A 13,225-nucleotide genomic window follows, 5' to 3' on the forward strand; every position below is an offset into this window, starting at 1 on the left:
TAAAGTTAAGTTTCCCTATAGGTTATGTGAAGGAAATCAACCCATTCACATTTGTCCCTATCTGTTTGAAGCCAAAAATTGTTGGATGATCATCCTGCGTCACTACCATGACTTCCATCTGGTTACAAGAGACTCTCCCTTTCATCATGCTTGGGGCATGTAAACCAATTTCAAGAATAGTTTTTCATTTCAATCTTGTGTAAAAATGAAACTGAATCCAAACATAGTTGTTTGTTTCAAGCTTGTATAAAAATGAAACTGAATCCAAGCATAGTTCCCTATGGTTCAAACTTCTATAAAAATGAACCCATCTCCATTTTAATCTTTGTGATTGCCATTCTATCAGCCTCTTCCATCAGATGAGCCTTCGTTTTTCTCCTTCCATCGCTATCTTCTTAGCCGATCCTATGCTTTCACTTGGTTGTTTTACCCTTTTTTAGGAACAGTTGCAATGAGTGGTCTTATTAGCCAGCCTCTTCACATAAATCAGCATGTTTTGAGAAGTTTCAACATCACCGGAACGAGTTGTTATCCTAGACACCACTCATTCCTCAAAGTTGACTCCTCTTTTAAGATCTTTTTAGACTGCCTAAATATGAAAAGATTGTCGAGTGCTTGTCCTTTCTAGCTCGTTAACATATTGGAAATGATATCTCTCTTGTATTATTTTACACTTTTTCAGGCTTGAGAGATTAATTTACGAAAAATAACTTGTAGATTTTTCTTTTTGTCCCTTTTCAAACTCTCTAAACATGAAAAGGACTGAGTTATCTTTGTCATTAAACTCATTAAAACATCAAATAGTGAAAAACTTGTCCATCTACACAAGACTAAGTTTCACCTTCGCTAAACTCATTAAAACATCAAATAGTGATGGATTCACTCGAAGGGTGAAATTATACAACAAGCATATGTTATCCTCCTCAAGCTTGATTAAAAAAAAGAGGTACTGGTCAACAATGACTGGGGAAAATGGGAAAAGGGGGAAAACCACTTTATGGTAGCAAGTCGCTCCACTTTCACTTCATCTCCATGACTATTTGGGTTGGGTTATCTGCTTGACGGTTATCATACCTATGGTCTATCACACCATCCATTACTTTGGTTTGGGTCAATGTTGCCAATTCATTCAAACTATTTGGATTGGGTTATTTTCTTTATGGTTATCATACCTATGGTCTATCACACCATCCATTACTTTGGTTTTGGGTCAATGCTTCCAATTCATTCATTGTCGATGATGTGTTCAAGCGAAATCATTCAACTGCAATACTCATAAGCCTTCATTTTCATGACCACCATTTCCGAACCTTCTATCGTCAGTCAAATTCCATCTCTAAAATCACTACACTCGTTTAGTGTTGTTGATGTGGGATACATCAAGGCCCTCCTACAACGAGTTGCTCCTTATCGACATCAACTCATTATCCAAGAAGTTGACTTAGAAACACCCTTCTAGTACCTTGAAGCTTGCATGCATCAATGGTAGGTTTCTAGTTTTCATCAATAGATATGCATCAATGGCCTTCAACCGAAAGACTTTGTATGATGTTCGGCATCAAATCATCCATTCACACCATGCAGAATGTATTGTAGTACCTTGAGGATCATTATCATTATCGGTGATTTCTCTTGCATCTGTTAACAACTTACATCATTGGCTGGTAATCAAATGGTGTCTTCTTGTGTTCGACTTCAAATCACATATTCACATAGTTAGACTCGTACTTGAGCAAACGGTTGAACGGGATAGAAGACCCTGGATCTAGTTTCATCCATCCAAGCTACGATTTCAAGAGTACTAAATCATATGTACAATAGCTTTACATTTGTGGTCATTCTAATCATGGGTCTATATCTGTAGATGACTGTCTATGTACATGTAATGAAAGTTTATAAGTTGATCATGGGTATGCCATCCCTCACCAATTCATGTAAAAATCAAATATAATGATATATGTATTGTTATTGATGCAGGTCACCTTCCACTTCAATACCTACTCATCACATCGTAAAGCATTTCATTCGACATTGGCATTTTTCTGACTTCATGCTTTAGGGGGCAGCTGTTACAGATCCATTTGGGCACATCAAATCCCAACATCCAGATCAATGTTTTAGGGCTCAGCAAGCCCTAAATTCAGTTGTTTCATTCCCTAAACAAGTCACCATTTTGAATGCCTCCTTCCCAGACAGTTTCATGACTTGAAGACATTCAGAAATAGCCTCGAAAGGGACCAGCGCAGGTAAGCCCTTATGAGGGTGTGTTGCAGAGCAGTTGAGTCCACTGCCAGGGTGCTCTGCAGAGCACTTACGCTTCCTTTCACCTGCACTGGGCGAGAATGAGTGAAATTCACATAGGGTTTTGGGAATATTCTTATCTTTTGGATTCATCTAGAAGGTTCCCTCACTTATCAACTCCTATGAGCTCGAAAATGGATGAGGAATGAGTTAAGGTTCATCCTATCCTCTCGTCCCTTCCTCCATGGAACTAATTCTAAGTATGGAAAGCCATTCAATGCCACCATTAATGACAAAACCTCCTTCATCTTCCTATAAATTTACCACTCATCTAAGTGATCAGGGGCTGGATTATGTTGAATTTTAAGGAGATAATGCTGCTATGAGATTTGGCTTTGAAGCAAGTATTGTAATTTTCACATGCTTTTGATGTGATGTGGATGGGATCTAAGCTGGAGGAATGGCTTTGAATCAGACACTAATGGTTGTAATTCCTTCTTCTATCTAATAAAGTGTTTTAACATTTTTCCCATATGTTTGTATTGTTTCATAATGCTTATATGTGTGAATTGTATTTGATTCCTTTCACTTATATTCAATAGATCGTATGCTTTGATTGGTTATTTGTCTTCTATTGTGTTTACAAGGTATTTCTCAAGAGGATTAAGTATGAGAAGGAGCGATGGGATAGATACAAGGGAGACGAGAGGAAAGCAGAGCTACAAGTAGGTCTTCTATCTTTTCACCTTATCTATTTCTCATAGGAAAAGTCTAAAACACTTTAAACTATTGTTCTAGATTCAACTACTTATCTAGCGAATTAGTATTTAGCCATAGATGTTAAATTCTCCAAAACAGCTAAGCATCTCGTGCATTCGGATTGTCAGATGATTTCCAAAGGAGACCCTTAGAAGGTGGTCACATAATGGATTCATTACTAGGTCTCTAAATATGAAGAGGACTGGTACTGGGTGGAGTAGAAGTAGAAGGTGTATCAATAACTTCTTTCTCCACAGTCTGTTTGTGGAGGATTCAGATAGTCTTTTGACCAAGTGGTGTTAGAAATAGGTATTGTTCCACTCATATAAACCTAAGAACTCAAAGATGTAGAATATTGTTGTTGTTCGACCAATTGGGTCTATTGTGATGTAAAAGGTTCTTTTAGTATAGTCAGTGTCCCCTAAGTGCCTTTGAACAAGCGACTAACTTTTGCACAATAGGGAAAATCCTTAGTATAGTGATCCTCCTTAAAAATGAAGCAAGGATATTTGGGCTTACATTTAAATGTGACATCAGCAGATGATTTTGGAGGATCTTGTTTTGGGGTATCAAATTTTTCTATTCCTTTACCCTTCTTTTTACCTTTCGAGGCTTTGTCTGCCATGGCAGACTAAACGACATTAACCTCAGAGGTTTTACCAAGATTTGGAGAGGGATTTGAAGGGGGATTGGATGTAGTATTGTAGATGGATTTTTTCTTCAAATAAGATTTACTGGAAGTTTGAGTCACTAATCTAATAATACCACCAATAGGTGGTATGTCTAGAAGTTTAGAAGATGCTAGATCTGTAGATGGTCTGGGAGCATTAGGCAAAAGATCATATAATGTGTCAGATTGGGATACAACAAATATAAATATTGGGTATGGGAAATGGCTTGATATTCGGTTACAAAACCTCGCATAGCCATGTCCTTGGAAATTTGGATGACGAATGATTTGGTAAACCATTCAGTTAACAGCTCATCAAGTGTATCAAACTTGATAAGGCGACACCAACATCTCCACTCATGGATATGATCATTTATGTTGGTAGTAGTATTTCATTTCAAAGATCTAAGCAGATGGGTACCAATTTCATATCAAACTAGTAACTAGAAGTGATTAAGGAAGGTCATTGCTAAAGAATTGAAGTCTTGATAGGCACCTCGAGTTAACTCAATGTACCATTTCACAGCAACACCAGTCAGGGTTTGCTGGAGAAGACATAAATGAACAAATTCTTCAACCTAGGAATTATATGAACACCATAAATGGTAAGTCATAACGTGGGACTAGGAGTTTATTCCAAACTTTCCTTTAAATTTTGAGCAATCACCAGGAATCTTAGTAGGAACCGGAGGCCAATATGGCAAATGAAGTATTGGATCATTAGTGAGTCTTAACACATCTGGTAGTTCCAATGTTGTTATAAATGGAAATTGTGGATTGAAAGGCACGCGAGGCCTTTAATAAGGCCTCACTTGTGGATTTTGTCCTTGTTGGTATGGTTTCTACGCTCCATGTGGTTTATTTTGACCATAAGGAGCTTGATATTTCCCTCACGGAGGGGTATTCTGACCATACAAAGGTAGATTCTGCCCCCACAAAGATGGGTTTTGACTAGGATAAGATCGATACGGACTCGCCATGGGCTATTGAGAACCATAAGGTGGATAAACATCTTGCGAGTCATATGGATTATAAGGTTGTTGTTGCAACTATTGACCCTAGTGGTAAAATTGTTAGCCCTACTGCTACAAGGGTTGACCTTATGCCTGTAAGGGCTGGCTTTGTTGATAAAAGGGTTGGTTTCACTACTGCAAGGGTTTTCCTTGCTGCTGCAATGGTTTTTGATAAAACCCTTGTTGCACATAACGTCCTTTTTGTACATAAGGTTGTTGTTGTTGGAAAGCTCCTTGTGGAATTTTTTGAGTTACGGGGTGATACTGATAAGTTTCAGCTTGAATTTGACCAGATGCCCCAAATGATGGATTTGAACCAGGCTACATTTGGCGGCCTACCTGTTGAGTAAAATGTGGATTTTGAGGTTGTTGTTAGCCATACAGAGGGTAGGTTTTTGGTAGGGTATCTCAGCTGAAAGAGGCTAGTGATATGATATTTGTCCCGATCTAGATGGAATTGATGATCCACTAGGATAAGGTACACTGCCAACATTTTGACTAGCTCTGGTAGCATGAGCTTGAGATGCGCTCACATAAGTTCCACCCAAAACAATAGGTACATATGGAGGAGGTGGTTTGTTCCCCCCATGTGGCGGGATATGTGGTGGCACATATTGTCCACTTAATGGAGGACCTTAGGAACTTATAGGGACACTAATTCCCCTAACTGTAACTATCAGTTGTACAAGAATTGAAGAAATTGTAGTAGGTACAGGAATTTGAGAAGCCATGTTTGAAACAAAGAAACCAGAAGTATGCATGGCACTTGATGACCAAATGGGATTGTGATAAAGTGAAGACACACTTGGAGTACCTGAAACCAATTGAGCCAAAGACGTATAACTAGTTGGAAACAAAGGTTCACTACTTCCAGGTGGCGGTGGAGGTGCAACACTTCCCATATAGGGATAACCTTCAGGTGGAAATTCATATTCATAATCATTGTCAAAACTAGGAGTACCTTGAGAAGAGGTTGGAAACTCATCTTCTAAAGCCATGGGTGGAAACATTTGGTGAGGAAACAATAGTTGAGACTTCTGGAGGACCTTGAGAAGAGGTTGGAAACTCATCTTCTGAATCCATGGGTGGAAACAGTTGGTGAGGAGGAATCCAAGATGATCATGGAGATAACTCCAAAGCCACACCAGGATTATCATATGGATTATATGGTTTTTGAGGAGATATAACCAATGGATCAAAAAGTGGATTCAAAGAGAATAAAAAAACCTATGTGGACTCTCAAGAGTTTTTGTATTAGATTCCTGAGATGATGAGTCTTGAGGTGGAGGAAGAGAAGCAAAGGGTTGAATAATAGGGATCCAAGTTCAATACCTTGTTCTTCAAGTGACTGTGAAAAATCAAGATGAACTCCTTGTGATGACCCTCAGATGATGAAGGGGAAATGTAAGTTGAACACAGTGGTTAATCTATGATGATCTTTTCTCAAAAACAATAATGGGTGGTCGATTTGAGCCCAAAATTAAAATTCACTATTAATCAGGAAATATGAGGCCAAGGATAATTGCATAGGTAAGTCACATTATTGTGGGCAATTAAATTTAGAACTTAAAAAAAAATAAAAAAGGGTGTATTAAGCAAGAGGGTTTACCAAGTATCTGTGAACCGTTATATACACCTTAGCTGAAACCAAGGACTTAATGTGTGACAGTTGATCTCCTCGAATGTTGTGTTCAATGTATCATGTTTACAATGCGGCTAACTTGGTTACCAATGGATAAATGATAGCAACCTAGTGGTGTCTCCAAATATATATTTTATGGTACACAGAGCATAAGTTTGTGTTAGCGATGTTTAATGAATAATCATTCGGTGAGAGAATTCCCATATATTTTCCATACTAGAGTACCTTTGATATACCCGAGTACTGGAGAAATTCCAATATACTTCCATACTAGAATGGGATTTCATCCTCAGGATACAATGCAGGCAATTAACGATAGTTGCTAGGTTTATAGACATCAAAACATGTCTCTAACCTAGACCTCTAAATTTTTGTGTTAAGTTCCAAATTCTCCTTACGTTAATTTAGTAAATTTTAATGTTTTCTTGAATTATGTTTCAATTTTGGGCTCAAATAATGTCACCTTAATCCTAGAACGAAAATATATGAGAAAAAGGAAATATTTCATTTCAATGAATTCTATACTAGCAAAGGAGGAAAGTCCAATCAATTAATGCATCAAACAAGAGAATGCATCAAACAATATGCCTCCACTAACTTTTCCAAATGCAAAATGAAAGAGAAAAACTAAACGTCACTTTCACTAATGAATATGTGATCTATTAAAAGAAAAAATGGCTTTTACTTTACTAAGATGAACTTTACCTTTATGATGTTCTCTTTGATTTTCATATGCTCATATGCAACTAAGCTTCAACTAAAGAAAAATGAAGATTTCAAATCAAAATAATCCTAATGTGAACAAGGCATCAATCAAATTAACACCAAATTCAAAAGAATTCAATGAAAATGTCTTTCACTTTATCTTTTGAATAGAAAAGAAAATATACTCATTTCAATCTGTAAACCAAAAAGTATAATCTATGCTTGATAAATGACAACGATGGATTTCAAATGGAATATGACCTAATACAAATGAATAACAACCTTGCACAAGAAAAAAAAAACCAATCTAAATCAATGTTTCAAGTGATTTTACCTGATAAATAGACCTAATCATTTAGAAAAGCAGAGACTCAATGACATTCACAAGCGACAAGTGACAATCAAATGACCTATAAACCCTAAAATCAATCCAATTGCACTCAAACACTTGAAATTTTAAAGAAGTAAGAATTTTCTAATAAAATGAGGTAATCAATCAAACCATCAATAAATCTAGTCATTTAGGACAAAAAAGACCTCAGGGACTCAGACACACTGGAGTTTGAGAGAGAAACCCTAGGGTTTTCTCCAATATCAGGGATTAAAGTGGTTATTATGGCCAAACTGGTGTTGAACAGGGGATGAGCATGACTATTCTAATAATAAATGCACTGGAAGCATTGTTGTTAGAGTAGAAAGAACGTTGGGCGAGGAATAAGGAAAAAAATAAAAATAATTTCACAAATACTTCCATATTGAAAACTCTAAGATAGAAACCACTGATTTTGTAGGCCTATACAAACCCAAATAACTGATAACAAGATGGTCGATCAAACTAATCAAGAGAACAGTTGAGAAAGGAGAATGAAATGGCTATAGCTTCCCTAGTGGAGTCACCATTTTGTTACGAATTAAAATCCCTTATGCGAACGAAGGGGGTCCCTCTAGCCTAATGAGTGGGTCTAGAAACAAATTAAACAAACTAACATACATTTTCTATCTTATGTTTGAAAAATGCAGAGAGAAGGAGAAACCTACCTCACTCTGATGTTAATCACTCGATCCTTGGGGATGGCTTTGAATCTTTTGCTCCTAGACTCACTCCTTACTTTTTCTTCACGTCTGAGTACCTGCAAGGAAGATCAAAGAGCTATTCAAAATACACAAGAATATATGGCATACATCAAACATAAACTACCTAATAGATCAAGGAGTATTAATCTAGTAGCATAAACATTTATGCAATTATGAAAAGTGAACATCAGATGTATGCATTAATAAGATAAAAATGGAATCATACAAAATGTGCCTTAATGTTATAGACCTCCTTTTGGTGGATGTACAAGTCTAAGAAAAGACTCTTCAAGCACTCTCCTCCAAGCTAGAATGGGTAGCATGTAAACATAATCTCAACATAGGGATGCAACAATCAATAACCAACCATTTGGGGATGGAAGGGAGTGAATTTATAGGAAGGGGGGGGGGATTTAGGGATCCACAAAAGAGGGAGGAAGGTCCACATATTAAGGGGAAATCCCATGATGTTAATATCAAGAGGCCCAAATGGGAGAGCTCGACCATATCAACAACAACCAATATCTAACTCGTTGTTCCTAAATTTTCTAGTGTACAAATCTTCTCCTCCAATTTGGGAAAACCTGCCAAAAGAAGTTCAGCATGGGTTTTCTTATGAAAACCCACATTAGTAGCATGAGTGTATAGCTAAGCAAACTTCCATCAGCATGGGCAGGGATTGGAGAAAAACGTGTTGATGCTAAAATTAGGGTTTTTAGTCAACATTCTTCAAAATGGATTTAGGGCAGTTTTCCTTTTATTCTTCATGGAGGTTTTGGTCAGTATATCATGATGGATATACTACATAGTAGTCAACATTTTATCACTTCAGGATATGGACAAGAAGTGAATAGGAGGTGTGACAAATATTGTGTAACATTTCTACAAATCAACATAGAAATGTATTGGTATCCAACATGGGGGCGCATGGGGGAATAAAAGAAACACATAGAGATGTCAAAATAGCTTGATGTAGACATGGATCCGAAGAAGAAAACTAAATCATAATTGGTAAAATGCCATAGTTGGACCTAATATCCACATTTTAGTAGGATTGAATGATCTCATCCATGGCACCAATTGGGTGCATTTCTTAATATTTTATATTATATGATTTCTTCCCAATTTTTAAAAAATAAAACATACCAAGGGGGATGGAATGTAATATATGTATGAAGGATAATATGGGGTACATAGGGAGGAACTAAGGGGAAAATTAAAACAATGTGACCATAATAATGGAATAGATCCACCATGTAATTAAAAAGAAATAATATAATAATAAAGGGTATTTTGCATATGTCCATTGGAACACTCGTGAGAAACTATAAATACACATCATTATCATTATATTGGAGGTGTACTGGATTTTTTTTTTGTAGAAAATATAGCTTATTGAGTGGCTTATTGTCATAGGGAGTAGTTAATAGTTTTACCCTACTCTAAACGTCCTCTATATTCTTTTATTTTTCATGGTGAACATTTTAATATCTTTAGTGTTTAATGGTTTTTATTTCTAAATCTTTACACATTATTCACTTATATCTAACAAGGTTAAATATACCTCCTATATTGATTACATCAAGATTGAACACTGAGAACATTATTATATGGTGATTTGGTCTCATCAAGGTGCATATATTGTGTCTAGTTAAATAAGAATCCTCAAATAATGGAGCAAATTAATGATGCAAAACCATAAATATTAGTTATATTACAAATAATTCACATGTAAAAATTGAAACTCTCTTAATGAATTCATAAGTTTAATTGTTATTTCAAAACTCTAGCTAAGATAGTTATGACATTTAAAGATGTCTCTTGGGAAATTGTCTAAGATAAAGGTAGTGGTAATAAACATCATGTTTAATCATCCCTCTACTTGGATTATAAAGCTCCTCTGAGTGTGCAAAGTTTTCTATACTTGTTTTTCATATTTTTATCTATTTTATTTTTCATTTATTTATTAATTATGCATTATTTGCTTGAGTATGTAACATGAGCATAGGATAAGAAACAACTTTGATATATTGATATATAATAGTAATGGTTGGTTATCTATATGCAACACATTTTATACGTGAATTTTTGTGTTTATAAATTCATAAATATAATTTAATAATTGCTAATGATTTTTATTCAATAAGCTAAAAGTTATTAGTTATTCATATTAATGATAAATAAATAAGTTACAATATGTTTGATTGATTACAAATCAACAAACTAATATATGTTACTAGTTGATTTTATTTTTTTGCTGAAGCAAGCACCGAACCTTCTAGTTCATTAATTCAAAAGAAAAAATACATATTGTACATAAAACCTGATCCTTTACAGGAAATCGGGAAAAAGGAGTTCCTGCCCATGACCAAGACCCCCAAGCTATTACATTGATTGCCAAACTTATGAGAAAAAAAACATGGAAAGGCTACAAGAGCCCCCACCCACTATGGAAATTTCGAAAAAACATTCCGAGAGCAAACATACGACCATATACATCCCCGACTGTGCAAAAACCACAAACCACGAAAGAAAGAAAAAACGTGCCAAACTGGATCCATGGATAGAGCCCAGTTGGCCCCACATAAATAGCACGATGTATCCCAACTATTGATCCTAGCTGCTGGATCCAATGGTTACTGATCATATCGCATGACCTAACACAACTGAGAGATATTGTCCAATCGAAGGTGGTTTCAAAGTAAACCAACTTGCCACATGTTACTATCTCTATGGGATCTCTCTCGAAACTACAAAACCATAAACCGCTCATGAGTAGCGTAATCACCGAAAAATCAACCATGTCGTGGATTTTCAGCCCGAAAGTAGAATGCGGAATTATGGCTGCCGGAAAAACTAACCACGTGTTCTGTTTATTCCTGCTACGAAACTGGAGTCTGATACTGAGCTTGTTTTGGAAAAGACTCGGCTACTTGTCTTCCGATGAACTGAGAACCTCGTTCCATTAACTTCAGGAAACAAGAAGACATGCTTTAGCTTGCTTTTCTACCAAGTACATACTGAAAGGTTGAATAAGCTCTTACCAGAAAAATCAATTTACGCTCGTCAGCCTGGCTCGATTGTTAAACACTTCTTTGTCTTTTGCAGCTTGATCTTCGCAGAGAACTTTTAAACGGTTTTGAGGTATCTCCTGCCACATTTTTGCCATTACGCCATCAACATTGCTTACCCCTTGGTTGGCCAGAAGGTCCGCTAGTTTATTGGCAGATCTTTGAACGTGGTTGAAACTAATTGTTCAAATTTCTTGGAGGTGAACGTGGATTCTTAGGTATATCTGGATTAGTTTCCAGTGAGTAGAAACTTTCTCCGGCTGAGTACCACAGTTAATTCTTTTCACAAGGTTAATGGTAATCTCCGAATCCACTTCTGCAATGACATTTGATCCATGGTTCTGGATCAATAACTTTAGACATTGTTCCAGAGCCATTAATTCTGCCATATTATTTGTGGCTCTTCCCAAATGGTAGCGGAAGATAAAGATGATACTGCCCTTTTCATCTCTTAAAACTCCTCCAAAACCAGTTGTTCTCGGGTTTCCATTTGAAGCCCCATCAATGTTGTATTTCAAATATCCTTTCGGTGGTGGTTGCCAGAAATCCTTCTCTATAACCATAGTTATGTCCTTCCTCATCAGTCCTTGGGAAATAATCCCTTTCATTCCCAGTTGTCCAAGAATTCTCAACTCAGTCTCAGAGGGGGGATTTTTAGGGAGATTACGCACTGTGATACTAACTATCTCCTTGAGTTGTTTGAGGATCAAATCAAAAAGTCTATGAGGAATAACCTTTTCATTCTTAAAAATTCTTTTATTTCTTTCTTTCCAAACATTCCAGATAATGAAACCTAGCGTGAAGGCCTAGGCCAAATTAAGGAACTCATTCTCCAAATAGTTCCCTCTCCAATTGTTTAGGGTATTTGTGATACTACTTCTGTCTCTATCTGACCGTTGGAAAATGGTAGAGAAAGAATCCCACAACCAGGTGTGTAAGAGCATCTATTAAGAATGTGCTCCATGGTCTCCTCCTGCTTTTCGCAGAGCTGGCATCTAGAAGGCCCCATAATCCCCCTTTTCCTAATGTTGTCCCAAGTTAAAATTTTATTATGATGAACCAACCACATGAAAATCTTGATCTTCATCCAACCTTGGTGCTTCTAGAGGTGCTACTAGGTATTTTTGGGAACACTGGAATCAAGATCCAGGAGAATACCTTTGGCTTCCTTGAGATTAAAGGTGCCTTTATCGTTATTGCCCCATCTCATTAGATCCTGCCCCTCTGTAACTAACATCATTCTTTGTTTCAGCAGGCTCCCAAGAGCCTCTGTTTTAGTTTTAATGGGGTTGTTATCTCTACAGTGAATTTTTCTCCAGCTTCTCCACTTTCCTGAGTTCTAAGTAGGATCCCAGAAGTCCTTGACATTGTTTAACCCTTGGGAATCTGTTTCCTATTTGAGGCTTAAAAAATCCTCTGTTAATAGAATTGGTTCTTGTTTCCATTTGTCCTCCCAAAAGATTGCAAGATCCCTTGCTCTGATTTCCCAAAAACTATTTTTTTGAACTAGGCTTCTATTTTCCCAGGCTATGTTCCAGATGTGAGATCCTTTTAAATTTCCCGACATTCTTATGAGATCATTTGTGTTCCAAACCAATTAAAGTATTTAATTAACCAAACTTTTTTTTCTTTCATTATTATTTTCTCATTTCATTATCATTTATAATAAAAATATTTTTAAGACTTTAATAACGTTAAAAGAAAAAAAAATCTCTAGGGTAGGTTGAGTGAATGGAAAAGGAGAAGAAACGTTATGCAGTTGTAGCAATGGAGTGTGCATCAACGAATTTCTTTCCTCATTCCATAGGCATTCAACTAGCACCAAGACTGCAAGCGACCAACCCTTGGGACAGTCAAGGGATTGGAACGAAGTTGAAGTGTGGGAACAAAATCCCAAGGGAAAAAGGGATCTTCAGTTCACTAGAAAATATGGTGAAAATGTTAATGGGTACAATCCATTTATGATGCTTATTCAAGAACCAGGAGTAGAACAGACATGGCCATCAGAGGGATAGATGCTTGCAAAATGTTTGTTGAAAAGGTTGAATGA

At 36.6% G+C, this 13,225-nt stretch overlaps 1 pseudogene; it reads left to right on the forward strand.

Annotated features, from left to right (window-relative positions):
- Nucleotides 1-4,694: 4,694 nt before the first annotated feature.
- The window catches only part of LOC149219589 (uncharacterized), a 60,762-nt pseudogene continuing 52,231 nt past the window's right edge, over nucleotides 4,695-13,225 (forward strand).

Source organism: Pinus tabuliformis, chromosome Q (genome assembly GCF_031772625.1).
Source record: "Pinus tabuliformis cultivar Carrire ecotype Pingquan chromosome Q, CPIR1, whole genome shotgun sequence".
In the NCBI taxonomy this organism is placed as follows: domain Eukaryota; kingdom Viridiplantae; phylum Streptophyta; class Pinopsida; order Pinales; family Pinaceae; genus Pinus; species Pinus tabuliformis.